The sequence below is a fragment of the Narcine bancroftii genome, chromosome 3, assembly GCF_036971445.1.
Source record: "Narcine bancroftii isolate sNarBan1 chromosome 3, sNarBan1.hap1, whole genome shotgun sequence".
NCBI lineage: Eukaryota > Metazoa > Chordata > Chondrichthyes > Torpediniformes > Narcinidae > Narcine > Narcine bancroftii.
In genome coordinates, this window is record NC_091471.1 from 200971772 (window position 1) to 200988724 (window position 16953).

The following is a 16953-nucleotide window of genomic DNA, read 5'->3' on the forward strand; positions in this document are numbered from 1 at the left end:
ATATTTTTTTCTCTATTAAGCAAAATAAAATTCAGGAAATAATTCATTGTTGATACACTTGCCCCTTTGATTTTTTTCATAACGCAGATTGTTGTTTTTCTTCTGTTAAATGTCTGAGATATTTAAAATGGTTTTTTTCAACATGTTAAAAGCAAAGTGTCTGAGGTAGTGACAGTCAAAACTATCATTTATTTTAAGAAAATTATATTTAAAAATGCTCTCTGGAGCTGTTTAAACTGTCGGGAAGAGATATCTATATTAAAATCAATCAGATTGGAATATAAAATTAATGTAATATGAACAATGAACATTGTTAATTTATTTTTTTAATTGTTGTTTCAGCTTGAAATATATAGAAAATATTGTGAATCAATCCTGATGACAAAAATGTATTAAAACTAAAAATAAGTAAATGAGAAGGGAAGGAAACGTTTGGACTATTACACCTGTTTATGTTTCTATAGATACCATATGTAAAACCTGCCCCTGCATGCATTAGTAACATTTTTGTGGAAGTGATGATTTAACTCAGTTTCATTTAGTTTTCGTGAATCGAATAGATTTTGTTGAGGGCTAATTTCACTTTGCAAAAAATATTGTTGCATGTTGAGATGCAGATAATAATCATTTGTAGCAGTGAAATTTTGTCTGTGGATAGTGATGAGAACAAATGATGCCTGAAATGTTCAAGTAATAAACAAACATATGTAAACAATTAAAACATTATTTGTCCTTATGATGTTCTGGTCTGTTCTATTCTTCAATTCTCCAGTGTGTTCTGTTAAAGAGAAAGGAAGTTAGATTTGAATTGAACAACTCCAAAATAAGAACTAGTTTTGCAAATGAAACAAATCAAAGGTGAAATGGATGAAAATTTGGGGAATACTGTGCTTTCATATTTTAATATTGCATTTACAAAGTATTGTGCACGTTATTTCCATTTCAAAATTAACAATCATATTATGCAAATCTTTAAACAGAACATTTTTTCATCCTAATATTAGAATAAACTGTAAAATTACAAACTATTCTACCTCTAAATTTTGATGTGTAATTCACAGACATAATGCATCATTTTAAATGGAGGTGTGAGGAGAGGTTGATAAGTTGTCTTGGGTAAACTTAAACCTCTCATTTTGTTCGTTTTAGATTGGTCACAGTGTTTGAGCTACCCAAAGAAAATAGACACACACACCGAGAGCAGTTCAGATTATACAAATGTTTATTACAAATTCAAAAGCTGATTTCACACTACAATATGCAAGCCCTTCCCAACTATACTTATCAACGCCTGGACTGGTCCCAACTGCCGAAGCGAGGCAATGACTGCACACTTGTAGTAGGTTGTCAGGGCGCCGGTAGCAGCTTCTCCACCTCCCCCGACCGGGACGTTGGCTGGACTCCAGAAGTTCTTCTTCTTGCTGAGAGATGTTGCCACCTCTCGGAGAGTCTCAAACTTCAGCAGCGGGACCATGGCTTATATTACCCAAAAACTGCTTACCCAAGCACCTATTCCCAGCGCAGCAAGAAAGATAAGCGAGCAAGCTAGCATGCTAGGCTTCTAACGAATATCACTTTGAATACAATGGGTTATTTTGCATCAAGGCTAGGCCTCTGACAGTCTGTGACCAAAACAAGCAGGAAGATTAAACGTTCTCGGTACACACATGTCCTTTCGTCAGATAACAGCATCTCTGGCCCCTCGGTGGAATTTAGCTTATGTCGGCTGATTCTAAAAGACAAGCAGGTTCTCAGCCTTGCAGAAGCAAAGCTGCAAGTTTAAGAAAACAGGTTCGAATCTTCCATTACATAAGTCAAACTGGGATTGGGTGCAGAAGAAAACTCTTCCATTTATAACCTTCAAACTGAGAGAAATTCTTATTGCTGTTTTGCTAATTTTAAGGAGCAAAATCTAGACAATTTTTTTAAAAATGGCCCATTATCAACAGCAATAGAGGAGAAGATGAGTCAATGTTATTGCTTGGCAACACAGTCATTTACTTTGTTCTCCAATTGTTCATGGGTGGAAGTGCTCCCTTTGTGTAATTCGCAACTGGTGTGACACAGCAATAATCTGTGTTACAAATCTCTTTCATTGGGAAGATGGAAAATAGAACGTCTCATTTTTGGGACTCTTTCAAACATTCCTTGAAACCAGAAGTTTGTAGAACCAGAGGACCATGGAGCAATACAGCATAAAAACAAGCCCTTTGGCCCTTCTAGCCCATGCCGAACTATTATTTCTACCTGGTCCACTGACCTGCACCCTGTCCAGAGCCATCCAAACAGCTCCAATCCGCGTTCTGTCCAGATTCGGCTTAAAAATTAAAATTGAGCTCACATTCCCCACTTCAGCTGGCAGCTCATTCCACAATCCCACCACTCTCTGTGTGAAGAAGTTTCCCCTTAGGTTCCCTCAGAACCTTTCACCTCTAACCCATGTCCTAGCATTTTCTCCTTCTATCCCCCTCATAATTTTGTATACCTCTATCAAATCTCCCATCATTCTCTACGCTCCAGGGAATAAAGTCCTAACCTGTTTAACCTTTCCCTGTAACTCACTCAACATCCTAGTAAATCTTCTCTGCCCTCATTCTATCTTATTGATATTGTTCCTGTAGTTGGATGACCGAAACTGCACATGATACTCCAAATTTGACCTCACCAATGTCGTGTATAACTTTACCATAACATCTTAACTCCAGTACTCAATACTTTGATTTATGAAGGCCAATATGCCAAAAGCTTTCTTTACAATCTTATCTACCTGTAACACCACTTACAAGGAATTCTGTATCTGTATTCCCAGATCCCTCTGTTCCTCCATACTCCTCAGTGTTCTACCATTTACCATGTACATCCTTTCTTGGTTTGTCCTTCCAAAATGCAATACCTCACAGTATCTGCATTAAGTTCCATCTGCCATTTTTCAGCCTATTTTTCTATTCCTCTGCAAGCTTTGAATGCTTTCCTCGCTGTCCACAATGCTTTATGTCAGCTGCAAACCTGTTGCTCTAATGTATTACATTATCATCCAGATCATTGATGGAGATGACAAATAACAATGGTCCCAGCACTGATCCCGGAGATACACTCCTAGGCACAGGACTCCAGTTTGAGAAGCAATCATCCACTATCACTCTCTGGCTTCTTCCCTGTATTGTCTACAATATCAATTGACTACCTCCCCATGAGTGCCTAAGCATCTGAACCTTTCTGACTAACTTCCCATGTGGGGCCTTATCAAAGGCCTTACTAAAGTCCACGTAGATGACATCTGCAGCCTTTCCTTCATCAACTTTCCTGGTTACTGTTAGGTCTGCTTTGTTCATGAATGAGTGAGACAAACACCAGGCTGAGTCGAAATCAGGGTTCTTTGTTCTTTATTACCGGATTGTAACACTTGCGACTAAACATGTTAGTCGGAGAATGCATTCTGCCGTTATCAGCAAAATGGTGATTTTTTATACCCTTGGATATGTGCTTAGAACATCATCATATCATTACTTGTCCAATGACTAAAACTGTTGCTATCCTTTCCCTGCTAGCTTCCTGCCTCTCAATCCATCAATGTCTCTCTTATCTTGTAAGTACAAGGATGCATTCACATCTTGTTACTGCCCCGTACATTCCCATCTCATGATGTTTTACCTAACAGGAGTACAAGGACACCTCCCCTTCTTGTTACAGCCTTGTACAGGGTAACTCCCTACACATTCCCATCTCATGATGTTTTACCTTACAATCCCTCCTTTGTCCTCTTTAGAGGACAATCTCGCCCTGACTATGCTACCACCGCGTTACATTAGTTCGCCTATTATTGCCAAGCTCTATACGGGTTCTGTTCACAGGGTAGTTCGGCTGGTGGGCGAGGGCTCCCCCAACCCTCCTTTGCGTACACCCCCCATCCGTCACCCCGATCCCATTGCCCGTTTACAAGTTTCATCCCATTTGCCCCCAAGCAAAAAACTAGCTAACCCCCCGTACATTAGTAAATTCCCAAGTTAACATATGGTCTACAATCTAATTCATAATACTTGTTCTACAATCTGATTAATAATGTTTGTGTTACAATCAAGGTTATAATATTTAGGTTACAAGCAAGGTTAAAATTATATGTGTAACAATCTAATTCACAATCCCTCCTTCCCATCACATTCCCCTTCAGACTCCAGATCGATCTCAGCAACTTTCTCCGTCTCCTGTAATGTGAGATAGTCTTGCTCCACAGCCTGCACAGCTTGATATTTCGGAGGCAGTTCATCACGGTCAGCAAAGGCTCTCTCTATGGTCCTCGTGACCAGCGTTCGAATGCATGGAATACAACAACAGCCACAAGTGATAAAAATTGATACAGAAATGAACAAACCCAGCAAAAGTTGTCCTAACAATGTGCTCCATCTCCCAAACACTCCCTGTAACCAGGATAAAACAGGATTGGAGACTCCAGACTGGGCTTTTAATTCTTTCGCCAATGCCCTAAGTTTCGTTAACCCCTTAGTGAGTGATCCATCTGGCCCTGTGTTATTAGAGATAGAAGTGCAGCATAGATCTCCAAACATAGCACACACTCCACCTTTCTCTGCCAGGACCATATCAATCGCTATCCTATTCTGAAGTGTCATAAGGGAAGTTTCTGACAGTTGTTGATGTATTGCCTCAACAACGTCCCTGGTCAAATTTGCAAGGCGCTGGACATTATAGTGAATAAGGTTGATCCTATTAACATTCTTATTTACAGTGATGGGAAAAATTGCACTAAAAACAGGAAAACTTTCAAACCCAGCTGCAATCTCATCGACTAATTTAAATTCGTCCGGAATATTCCGGGCTTGGCCAATGGCATCAATCCATACCCCATCAGGGTTCCTTCCTCCCGGCCCCAAGAGTCCAACACTCCTCCTTTTTCTCCACAGCCAACTCTCTGTGTGGCGCAATTCTAGGGAATCCTCGTCTCCCTCCTGCCTTTTGACAATCAGCACTGGCGCATTAAGCGTTACTAGAGCACACCGACCATCCCAGTTAGCGGGGAGCCAGTTGTACAGCACTCTTCCTCCACAAAACTCATCTGTGTAGTCATTCAATCTGCTACAAGTCTCCTTAGTTTCAGATTCATTTTTTTTGTTATGGGACCTCAAAATCATCCCCTGTATATGTTCATGATAACCAGTAACCTGTTTGGCTGCCCTGTCAGCCGCCGTGTTTCCCTTCCCTTCCTTTGTGTTATCTGGGGAATGGCCCGCCACCTTAATTAGGCTCAGAGCCCGGGGAAGCATGACCGCCCTGACCAGTCTCCGTAAAACCAGATCATGACGGACGTTTTGTCCGGCAGCAGTCCGAAAATCCCTTCTTAGCCAGCCTGGTGCTTCAATATGTACTGCACTCCACGCATATGCAGAGTCAGTATAAATATTAACTGTTTTACCTTCGCTAAGCTCCAATCCTCGTATGAGCCCTATCACTTCTGCTAACTGAGCTGATGCCGGTTGGGGAATAATAGAGGACTCTACTAGATAGGGTGCCTCATCCTCCCATCCTACCACTGCATAACCCGCCACATTACCCTCAGAATTTTTATGGCAACTACCATCTGTAAATAACTCCCAGTCCACCTCCTCCATGGGTTCCTCAAATAGCTTTTCCCTCAGCTTGGAATCTACCTTGACTCTTGCTACACAGTCATGCGTCTCCATAAACCCCGAGTTCAATCCTCTAGCCATCAGAAGGCTGCGTGTTCAAATCACGTCGGGGTCACCAAATTGTTAGGTCTGCTTTGTTCATGAATGAGTGAGACAAACACCAGGCTGAGTCGAAATCAGGGTTCTTTGTTCTTTATTACCGGATTGTAACACTTGCGACTAAACATGTTAGTCGGAGAATGCATTCTGCCGTTATCAGCAAAATGGTGATTTTTTATACCCTTGGATATGTGCTTAGAACATCATCATATCATTACTTGTCCAATGACTAAAACTGTTGCTATCCTTTCCCTGCTAGCTTCCTGCCTCTCAATCCATCAATGTCTCTCTTATCTTGTAAGTACAAGGATGCATTCACATCTTGTTACTGCCCCGTACATTCCCATCTCATGATGTTTTACCTAACAGGAGTACAAGGACACCTCCCCTTCTTGTTACAGCCTTGTACAGGGTAACTCCCTACACATTCCCATCTCATGATGTTTTACCTTACATTACCTCCTCAAGAAACCCTACAAGATTGGTTAAAAATGACCTACCACACACAAAGCCATGTTGATGATCCCTAGTCAGTCCATGGATATCTAAATATCCCAATACCTAAGAACACCTTCCAATAAATAACCTACTATTGATTTGAGGCTCACCAGCCTAGAATTTCCAGGGTTACTTTTCGAGCTTTTTTTAATCAATGGAACAACATGAACTACCCTCCAATCCTCTGACACCACATCCATACCCAAGGACATTTTAAACATTCCTGCCCAAGCCCCTGCAATTTCTACACTAGTTTCTCTCAATGTCCAAAGGAAAATCTTGTCAGGCCCTTCAGATTAATCTTATTTCATTTAAGACAGCAATCACACCCTCCTCTTTAATCCATATAGGTTTCATGACCTCACTACTTGTTTTCCTCACTTGCTTAGACTTTGTACCTGCTTACTGAGTAAATACTGATGCAAAAAGCCCATTAAAGTTCTACCCCATCTCTTCTGGCTGATTGCTTTGATCTTTAAGGGGACCAATTTTGTCCCTTAACATCTCTTTATATACTTACGGAAGCCCTCAGGATTTTTCATCTCATTGTCTGGCATAGAACCTCGTGTCTTCTTTTAGCTCTCCTGATTTCTTTCTTAAGTTTTTTCATGCTTTTTTTTAATACTCATTGAGTACTTCATTTGCTCCATGTTGACAATACCTGGTTAAAGCCTCACACTTCTTCCAAACCAAATCCCCAATATCCCTTAAAAAACAAGATTCTCTGTGCCTGTTTACTTTGGTTTAAACCTGACATGAACATACAAACTTTGTACTCTCAGAATGTCACCTTTGAAGGTTGTCCACTTACCTCACACATCCTTTCCAGAAAACAACTTATCGCAATCCACATATCCTTTCTCATTTCCTCAAATTTGGCCTTTCTCCAATTTAGAAACTCAACCTGAGTGTCAGACCTATCCTTCTCCATAATTAACTAATGATATTATAATCACTGGACCCAAAATGTTCCCTACACATACTGTCACTTGTTCTGTCTCCAGTTAGTTCTTCTATATATTGATTCAGAAAAGTTTCCTGAAAACATTTAACAAACTCCAAGCCATCCAGCCCTTTTACAGTGTTGGAGTCCCAGACAACTGTGGAATATTAAAAACTCCTACTATCACAAATTTATGTTTCCTACAGATGTTTGTGATCTCTCTACAATATTGCTCCTCTAATTCTTGCTGAATATTGGGCAGTCTACAACCCAAACCCCATGTTTCCTATTCCTCAGTTTCATCCTGTAGTTTGGATTGTGTAGAGTCATGTTATCTCTCTGTCTGGAAACTGGACAGAAGTTCATCATCTGCAAATCAAGGTTGGATTCTGCCCACTCATTAGTGCACTCCTAACCATTGGCCCCTTTAAATCAATTAGTGATTACCTGGGCCAGATTCCCCAGTTTACTGCACTTTAAAAGCCCACCACTTACAGCAGCTCACTCTCTTTGCTCCTTGGTCCTGTCTGCAAATGTTGCTCTAGGCCAGGTTGCAAACTATGAACATTGCTGGAGGAATCGTTGGCCTGTATCACTGAGGTGGTGGTGGTATCTGGGCAGGGCACAGCGAACGGGAAGCCGGAGTACTCGTCGATGGCATAAGGATGTAGTTATTATGGTTGGTCGACGGTAGGGGCCCCTTAAAGTCTACGCTAAGACGCTCGAAGGGGCGGGTGGCTTTGATAACGTGGGAGTTATCCGGACGGAAGAAGTGGGGCTTGCATTCAGCGCACACCGAACAGGCTCGGGTAATGGAGCGAATCTCCTCGACTGTGTAGGATAGGTTGCGCGCCTTCACAAACTGTGCAAACCTAGTGACCCCTGGATGACAGAGCGCCTCATGGAGTTTCTGTAGTCTGTCCATCTGTACGCTGCCGCACGTCCCCCTGGAGAGCGCATCAGGTGGGTCGTTGAGCTTACCAGGCTGGTACAGGATGTCATAGTTAAAGGTGGAGAGTTCAATTCTCCATCTGGCGATTTTGTCGTTTTTTATCTTACCTCGCTGGGTGTTGCTGAACATGAAGGAGACCGCGCGTTGATCAGTCAACAGTGTAAAGCACCTCCCAGCGAGGTAATGTCTCCAACAACTCACCGCTTCAACTATGGCCTGGGCCTCCTTCTCGACCGAGGAGTGTCTACTCTCTGGACCCTGGAGGGTTCTGGAGAAGAAGGCTACAGGCCGAACGGCCTGGTTCAAGGTGGCTGCCAGGGCGAAGTCGGATGCATCGCTCTCGACTTGAAACGGGACACATTCATCGATCGCGTGCAGCGTTGCAGCGGCGATGTCGGATTTGATTCGATCAAAAGCCGCTCTGGCTTCGGTTGAGAGGGGAAAGGAGGTGGTCTTGATAAGAGGACGCACCTTGTCGGAGTAGTGTGGAACCCATTGGGCGTAATATGAGAAAAGGCCCAGGCAGCGTTTGAACACTTTCTGGGTATGGGGGGGGGGGGGGGGGTAAGTCCATTAGGGGATGCATGCGGTCAGGATCTGTCATCACTACCCCGTTCTCCACCACGCAACCTAGAATCGCGAGTCGTGTGATCCGGAAGACACACTTGTCAAAATTGTAGGTCAGGTTCAGCCGACCGGCAGTTTGAAGAAATTTGTCTAGGTTGGCGTCGTTGTCCTGCGCGTTGTGTCCGCAGATCCAGATACGGGATGGTAGCGGTTAGCCCGTTCTGGTCCACCATCCGGTCCATTTTCCGTTGGAAGACTGCGACACCATTCGTGACCCCGAATGGTACCCTGAGAAATTGATACAGCCGCCCATTCACTTCGAAGGCCGTGAATGGTTGGTCCTCACAGCGGATCGGGAGCTGGTGGTAGGCCGAATGTAGGTCAATGGTGGAGAATATGCGGTACTGGGCGATCTGGTTCACCACATCCATGATGCGTGGCAGGGGGTACGCATCCAGGAACGTGAAGCGGTTAATGGTCTGGCTATAGTCGACCACTATCCGTAGCTTTTCCCTGTTCTTGACAACCACCACCTGGGCTCTCCAGGGACTTGAACTGGCTCATTTGACTTTAAGGCTGCATCCTCCATTGTGATTGCAATCCGGGCCACGTCCTCTAGTTTTTCTACCCCTTGTTCGAGCAAGCGCAGCCTCACTTCGTTCGATCGGAGCCCGGCCACATAGGCATCCCGGTCGAGATCGTTTGTGATCTCAGCAGCAGTTTTGTCCACACAGTTACAGTCCTTGCCCAATGCCTTTACTACTTGTAAATATGCCCTGCTGGACTCGCCGGGCTGTTGCTTCCTTGATGCAAGCACGAGCCAGGCATGAACTCTGTTCATTGGCTGATCGTAAAGTTCGTTCAGTACCTTTATGGCTGCGGTGTAAGTGGTCTCATCCTGGATGTTCTCGTAGACTCTCAAGGACATCATAGACAGCAATGCTGTTAGATGCTGGTTATCCTCCTCCACCTCAATGAGCCTTAGGAAGTTTTCAAAGTTCATCAGCCAGAATTTAAAGGCTTTGAAGGCTGTAGCTGACTGTGGGTCGATGTCAAGTTTTTCTGGCCGAGTCAGATGCTCCATCCCTTTTTAAAAAAAATTCTTTTTGCTAATAAAATTGTAGAGCTCGTCGAAAGAACCAAAGACTTGTTGATCCAAACCAAGGCTTTTATTAGCAAAAGACAGGAGCTCTTCATAGGTGGCCGACCAGTCCGGAATGATCCGACTTGGCTAGGGACCCAACCCTTTAAGGCCCAGACAGTAGGCGTGGCTAAGCTCTCAGCCAATGGCTGTAAGCACAGTCATTACATACTCTAGATACTGTAACTATATACATTGGTGATAGGTCTGTACTATCACAGAGGTATATGACAATTGACTTCATAAAATTAAATAAAGTTGCCACCCCACCCCTTCTCACTGCTGCTGTTCCTGATGTGGTCACCAAGTATTAGTACGCTGTGGTGGACTTCGCCATTGTGCACTTTTCCATACTTTCACAGGACCAGTTTGTCTTTACCAGGAGGGGCACCCAAGACACCTTTTGTTGGCTGCCCCAGAGATAAATTCACAGCCCCACAGTCTGCCATAGATTAATCGCCTGCAAATTTTTAAAAATTTGCCCTTCCCCCTAATGTTAATATCACCCACTACATCGATGATATACTCCTCCAGGGCCCCAAGGAGGAGATGGTGGTGCAAGCTCTAGAGTCCTTGGTCTGAATATTCCATGCATGTGGCAGGGCAGTCAACCCAGAGAAGGCACAGGCCTTCAGCCACACTGTCCTCTTCCGGGGTATTCAATATTCAATGGCACTCTGAGCAGAGGGACATTCTGGAGGCTGCAAAGAATAAAATTTAAATCGTTGCAGTGCCCACCAATAAAGCCGAGATCCAGATTTTTGCCAACCTTTTTGATTACTGGTGGCAGCACATTCCCCACCTCACAATGTTGCTATGCCCACTTTATGCAGTCTCCAGAAAGAAGGCCACGTTCCACTGGAGTTCTGTGGTAGATAGCGTTCGACGTGGTTGAGCAGACATTGGTGCCAAGCATCCCTCCAAGCAGGGGTCCCCTTTGAATTTCAAGTTTCCACCTCCACCATCATGGCTGAGTGCAGTCTCTGGCAGAAAATCAATGGCTGCCAAGTTCCACTTAGGTTCTGGATCAAAACACTCCTGGAGCCCACCTCCCACTACAGGCATGTTGCACCAAGTGGCCGCTGAGACCACTAATACTTTGGCCTCAACTGCCCATCACGCAGTGGGTCAAGTCTGGCAATGTCACCCTCAAAGAGAGTCGTGCTCAGCAGTCCTTCAATGTAAAATGGAGGTGGTACATCACGGTCCAGGCAGAGGCTGGGGAGGAGGGGGGTCAGAAGGCTGCATGAGTGAGTCATATTGCTCCCCGAGAGCAAAGATTCCCTTCCCAAGGTTCCTGACCTACATCCCTTTCCTGTATCCTGGGGTCAGCTGCTCAATTCCCTTGATAAAGAACAGTAGCAGCAAGCATGGTTTATGGATGGAAAAGTCATCAACTGTGGAGAGCAGTGGCTCCACACCCCAACAGTAGTAAGACCCTGATTCAGAAAGGGATGGTGGGATTCAGTCAGCTCACAGAGCTGGCAACAATAGTGCCCGCACTTAAAGAGACGACAGGCTTACTTCATATCTATTTGGACTCATGGGCAGTGGCAAAGGAGATGGCAATGTGGATGGCCCACTGGCATGAGAAGGGATGGGAAATTCACAACCTCCCGCTTTGGTTCCAGCAGCACTGAAAATACATGGGGAGCAGGCTGGACAGAGGGAACACGGACCACCATATAGACAGCCACACAAATAGGGGCATGTAAGAAGCAGCACAAAATGCTGCCGTGGATCTTGCAGTGCAAATCTGCTCAGCCTCCACTCACTCTGACAATAGACTCCCGTGCCGTGGCAGCATGGGCACACAGAAAGAGTGACCACCTGGGGTCCAATGGCACACAATAGTGGGCGGAGGGCTTGGGGGTGGCTCTTACACATAATGAGGTGTGGAAAGCGGTGGATATTTGCCCCACCTGCCAGCAGACTGAACTGCAGAACTGGTTAACAGGTGCACCAGAGTGCATCCGTTGTGGCACGGTGTGATAGTACAGATTCTATCACCAATGTGTATATGTACAGATTGTAGAGTAGGATGACTGTAATTGGCTGAGAGCATAGCCATGCCTACTGGCCAGATTTAAAGGGTTTCTCCTAGCCAGACCAGGTCATTCTGGACTGGTCGACCTACATGTGATACGCTCCAGTCTTCTAGTTAATAAAAGCCTTGGTTTGGATCAACAAGTCTTTGATTCTTTTGACACGCTCTACACATGGGAGCAGGCCAAATCTGGCAAATAGACCATGTTGGCCCTCTCCCATATCAAAATAAAAAGAACTTCCTCCTGACAATGGTGGGCACTTACTCCAGTGTCCTGGTGGCGGTGCATTGCAAGAGGGGTGACCATAACATCTTTGACTTGGCTTCGCGGACGAAGATTTATGGAGGGGGTAAAAAGTCCACGTCAGCTGCAGGCTCGTTTGTGGCTGACAAGTCCGATGCGGGACAGGCCATTAGGCCCTTCTAGTCTGCACCGAACCAAACACCCCTTTCTAGTCCCACCTCCCTGCACAATGCCCATAACCCTCCATCTTCTTCTCATCCATATACCTGTCCAACCTTTTCTTAAATAATACAATTGACTCCGCCGCCACTATTTCTCCCGGAAGATCATTCCACACGGCTACCACTCTCTGAGTAAAGAAGTTCCCCCTCATGTTACCTCTAAACCTCTGCCCCTTAATTCTTAACTCATGTCCTCTTGTTTTAATCTTTCCTCCTCTTAACGGAAATAGTCTATCCACATCCACTGTCTATCCCTTTCATAATCTTAAATACTTCTATCAAATCCCCTCTCAACCTTCTATGCTCCAAAGAATAAAGACCTAATCTGTCCAATCTCTCCCTATACTCTAGATGCTTAAACCCAGGTAACATTCTGGTCAACCTTCTCTGCACTCTCTCCACTCTGTTTATATCCTTCCTATAATTAGGCGACCAGAACTGCACACAGAACTCCAAATTAGGCCGCACCAACGTCTTATACAATCTCAACATCACCTCCCAACTCCTATATTCCATGCAATGATTGATAAAGGCCAGCATAAAGGACAACATCATCTGAGGATTCAAGTACCTCTCCTCCATTTATGGAGTCCTGTGGGAGGTACAGTCTGATTGGGGCTCACACATTACGGAGTCCACAATCAGAATTGGGTGGTGGAGGCTGGTATCTCATGGCTGCTGCACATCCCCTATCATCCTCAGGCATCAGGACTCATAGAAAGGACAAATGGTCTCCTCAAACCACAACTGTGCACGCTAACACTTTACCACACGTTGAAGGGATGGCTCAGTGTGCTGCAAGAAGCGGTGGATTTGTTAAAGTCATACCCACTACCCAGGGGGTCCCCGCTTTCAATGACATCTGGCCACTTCAGACCTACAGGGAGGTCTGGTAGGATGTGGTACAGCAGCCAGAGGGTCCACCTGAAAAGGGGGAAGTAATTGCATGTGGACCGTGAGATATGCTTGGGTTGTGTTCCCGAGAGAAGCGTCATGATAATGCCAATATACTAACAGACTCTCCATAAGAGAGTGAAATTTTGCCACCCACGCTGCAGGCCAATTACTTCAAGCTCAGCACGATTGAAGACCACAACATAAAGACGCCCACACCACTCCAGACTACTGCATTCTCATTATTGTTCCTGACGTTCCATGCATCACCACCAGTCGATGGCAGCAGCCAGAACAGCTTATATAGACCCTTTCGGTTATGACTCCCTGCCCCCCTCCCCCCCACCCCCACAACACCACTCCTAATAATTCCCAATGGGGTGAGTGCTTCAGGAATCTTTGTTTAACCTTAATTCGGACAATACACAGTCCTGACTCTCCCTGTGAGTCTATGATGGGAACCAGAGCAGGCAATATGTTGCACCAATTTTGGTTGACTCTGGCCCATGCACAGTGAGAAAGCAAGCAGGAGTGCCATTCTGGAACCAAACGGTAGCCCAGAAAATGGGGGCACTCCCAGGGAAGCATCAGTACGTCCTGAATGCATGCCTGCTGAGCCGACCCATTTCCCCTCAGGACAGTATAGTGGTAGACATCTGGGTTGTCTGCCTCACAATGACGGGGAATATCCGAATGAATGGCCAATGTGCAGGAGGCGCTGGTCAAGCAAGTGCTATGGCACTGGAAGGATGGCCTTCTACTGCCTGCTTGTAGATGGAGGGGGCACTGGTGTTGATGTTGGTGGTACAGGTTTACATACATGGCAGACAAGTCGTAGTAACTATATATGGGAATCTCTGACTTTTCCCTCCCCTCTCACACTGGGGAGCAGTTCCCGCAGCATCCTAGTCTATTGGGAACACAACGACTCTCTTCAGTCCGGGGGAGATCTGGTAGAGTGTTGTCATTTCCAGAAACATCACCTTCCCCTGCTGATATGCCTTTCTGTCATTTAAAAGGCATTTGTGTTACTACTGTATTTACTGAATATTTTGATTTTCACCATTTATGTACACTTCATTTTGTTCAGGTATTGCAGCCTGTCGGTTGAAGACTTTTTTAACTATTGTACCTAATTTGTGTTCTCGTGTTACTAGATGATTGGCGAGTGGTGTGACTTCCAGAGGTGTAATGTGGATTGTGGAGAATCTTATGACCTTTTTGTATACAACCCAGTTGGAAATCACATCACCAGTCAATCAAGGCAGGACTCTACCCACCCATTAGTGCACATCTGATTATTGGCCCCTTTAAATCACTTATTTGTTACCTGGCTGGACTCCCCAGCTTACTGCACTTTAAAAGCCCACTACGTGTAGCAGCAGACCAGGCTCCTGACTACGAACACTGCTCTACACCAGGTCATGAACTGTGAACATCACTGGAGGAGTCGTTGGTAAGGTGTCCACTACACTGACAGTGGGTCCGTAGTATTGTGTCGGAATACTTAGCAATGAGCTGTACCCCATTGGAACAGGGATCTGGGAGTATGTGTTGAAGCCCCTGTTTAGTAAGAGTGTGCTAGTTTCTGAATATTATGTGAGAGAGAGAATAAGCAACCACTGGCATCAGAGATCACAATATCACTGTATAAGATCACTGTATCACTGTATAAGATCACCGTATCACTGTATAAGATCACCGTATCACTGTATAAGATCACTGTATCACTGTATAAGATCACCGTATCACTGTATAAGATCACCGTATCACTGTATAAGATCATTGTATCACGTATAAGATCACTGTATCACTGTATAAGATCATTATATCACTGTATAAGATCACTGTATCACTGTATAAGATCACTATATCACTGCATAAGATCACTATATCACTGTAAACGATCGCTGTATCCGATGTGACTGCTTACATACTTTGTGTTTTCCCCATTACTATTTCCTCATGTGTGCAATAAAGATCACCCTTTGCTTGTTTAGCCTGTGCCTGGACTCGTTTTCTGTGAATCCACCAAATCTGATTTGATCACATGTAACATACTCATGTAGCCTCAGTAGACGAGACCTCTGGTCTTCCCTGTCTGAACACAGCTGTGATCATTTCTCTGACGAGCGATGCCATTCTTCCCTCTTTTATTCCCCCTGTTCTATTATGTCTGAAGCAGTGGAAGTCTGGGATATTGAGCACCAAGTTTCAATGATGCCCACAATGTCATAATACCATGTGCCAAACTATGCTCTAAACTTGTCTGGCTTTCCTACAATACGTCTTGCATTGAAATAGATGAACCTGAGAAAATAGCCACCACATACAATCATTTGCCTTCTACTATTACATGCAATCTTAACTTCATTTTTTTCCCACTCCACTCCACAGGCAATGTTGTTTCAATTCCCCTTCAAATCCAGTTTAAACCCCCCGGAGAAGCACTAGCAAATGTTCTCACAAGGAAATTAGTCCCCCTCTGGGTCAGATGCAAACCATCCCATTGAAACAGGTCCCACCTTCCCTGGAAGGGGGCCCAATTATCCAAATACCTGAAGCCTTCCCTCCTGCACTATGTCTTAAGTCACATGTTAAGCTGCATTATCTTTCTATTTCTAACTTGACTAGTATGTGGCATGGATCACAATCCTGAGATCACAACTCTGGAGGTCCTGTCCTTCAACCTAAAGCCTAACTCTCTGAACTCTATTTGCAGGACCTCATCACCTTTTCTACCCACGTCATTGGTCCCCACATGCACCACGACATCTGGCTGCTTACCCTCCCTCCTGAGAATAGTGTGAACATGATCTGAGATATCTCAGGCTGTGGCACCGGGGAAGCAACGTACCATCTGGGATACTCAATCTCCCAAAGAACCTCTTAACTGTCCCCTTGTCACTACAGCTCATCTTTTCTCCTCCCTTTCCTCTTTAGCTAGAAGGCTAGACTTCAGAGACCTAATTGCGGTGATATGCCTGGTACGTCATTTCACAACTCCCCTCCCCTCCACAACAGTATCCAATATGGTAAACATTATTGAGGGGAACAGACACAGGGATCCCTTGCACAAACTGTCAGTTCCCTTTCCCTCTTCTAACTATCACCCACTTAGGTTCCTCTGACTTCCTAGGTCTGACAGCATCCCTGTAAACTCCTATCACCCCCTCTGCCTCCTGAACAATCTAGATTTCATCCAAATCCAACTTCAGTTCCCTAACTCGGTTTGTAAGGAGCTGTAATTGGATGGACGTCTCACGGACGAGGAAATCAAGGATGCTGTTGGCTTCCCTAATAACCCACATCTTGCAAGAAGAGTATGTCCCTGCCCTGGCTCTGCCCCTTGCTTGCAGCTCATTTCCACAGTCCCTAGTCAAAATCCATTACTCTTCACTTTTGTGCTGAACCACTCTTTTCCTCAGAATTTTTGGAGATATTGTTTATTTTGCATTTTTTTACCACAACCTGCACTCACTCCTTCATTCATAGTTTTCCAGCTTCAATGCAGCTCATTGAAGAAAGTTTCTTGACATATACACTTCATTTGGCTTCGTTTTCTAACTTAGGGCTGGAACTACAGCCTAGCTGTCAGTGTGGTTTGACCTTGTTCTTTTTTAACAAAGATATATTATTTTAAATTTACAATTTTATTTTACAATACAACACAATAAATTCTGTGTAATATTTGATATTGTTTCTTGC

General features: G+C 44.6%; 1 long non-coding RNA gene across 1 annotated transcript in view; it reads right to left on the reverse strand.

Annotated features, from left to right (window-relative positions):
* Positions 1–52: 52 nt before the first annotated feature.
* Positions 53–16953, reverse strand: part of LOC138758023 (uncharacterized) — a 120243-nt gene continuing 103342 nt past the window's right edge. Inside the window, exon 4 of the long non-coding RNA XR_011354065.1 lies at positions 53–778. This is a non-coding gene — a long non-coding RNA (uncharacterized lncRNA). The remainder of the gene's footprint in view (positions 779–16953) is intronic.